Genomic DNA, 1,498 nt, shown 5'->3' with positions numbered 1-1,498 from the left:
AATATCGTGGAGCTGCGCACGCTGGATGCAATGTAAACTATAAAAATTCACATGAAATACCAGCGATATTTCACAATCTTTCGGGGTATGATGCTCATTTTATAATTGTGGATTTGGTGAAGGAGTTCAATGGATCTGTCGAATTGCTGCCTCTAACAAAAGAAAAGTGCATTTCATTCAAGAAATCGATCCCACAGACAAAAGTCAGTTTGAGATTCATTGATTCATTTAGATTTATGGCAAGTAGCCTGGAAAAATTGGCCTCCTACTTGGCGGATGAAGATAAAATAATTACACGAGCACATTGCAACGCTGAGCAATTCCATTTATTAATGCGGAAAGGTGTATTTCCATATGAATATTTGGATAATTGGGATAAATTGAATGATGGGGAATTACCATCGAGTGCAGCTTTTTTTTCCACACTGAACAATCGAGAAATTTCAGTGGAAGATTATGCCCATGCGCAGGAAGTTTGGAAGAAATTTAGTATCACAACACTTGGAGAATATTCTGATCTCTACTTGAAAACTGATGTTCTCCTCTTGACCGATATTTTTGAGAATTTTCGAAAAAGTTGTTTCGCAGTCTACAAACTCGACCCACTGCACTACTACACCGCACCTGGAATGGCATTCGATGCAATGCTCAAATGCACTAGAGTGGAAATTGAATTTTTTACAGAGGCTGATAAGCTCTTATTTATTGAGAAAGGGATCAGAGGTGGTGTAGCTCAATGCACAAATCGCTATGCTCATGCCAATAATCGATATATGGGTGAGAATTATAATCCAAACGAAGAGGAGTCCTATCTCATGTACTTTGATGTCAACAATTTATATGGAGCAGCTATGAGTCAGTACTTGCCCTTGGGTGCATTTGAGTGGGAAAATGTCGATGGATTCAATATCCTCGATGTACCCGATGATTCACCGATTGGATTTATTTTGGAGGTGGACTTGGAGTATCCTAAAGAGCTGCATGATGTACACAAGGACTTGCCACTATGTCCTGAGCATTTCATTCCACCAAATCGCAAGAATACCAAGCTCATGACAACACTCTATGATAAAAGAGACTATATAATTCATTATCGAAATTTGAAGCAATGCCTGAGCCTTGGTATGCGATTAACGAAGATTCATCGAATCTTAAAATTCAAGCAAGCAGCATGGCTCAAGCCCTACATCGATTTGAATACAGAGATGCGAACAAAATCGACAAATGAATTTGAAAAGAATTTTTTCAAATTAATGAACAATGCGGTGTTTGGGAAAACAATGGAAAATGTGAGAAAGCACAGAGATGTCAAGTTGATTACCAAATGGGATGGAAGATATGGTGCGAGAGCTTACATTGCTCAACCAAATTTCCACAGCAGCCTAATTTTCGATGATAATATGGTGATCATTGAGCTGAAACGAGTTCAAATCCAGTTCAATAAACCAATTTACATTGGATTTGCCATCTTGGACTTGTCAAAAATTTACATCTACGA

This window comes from Fopius arisanus, unplaced genomic scaffold, assembly GCF_000806365.1.
Source record: "Fopius arisanus strain USDA-PBARC FA_bdor unplaced genomic scaffold, ASM80636v1 scaffold00209, whole genome shotgun sequence".
NCBI classification, from domain to species: Eukaryota; Metazoa; Arthropoda; class Insecta; order Hymenoptera; family Braconidae; genus Fopius; species Fopius arisanus.
This window is presented reverse-complemented; position numbering follows the sequence as displayed.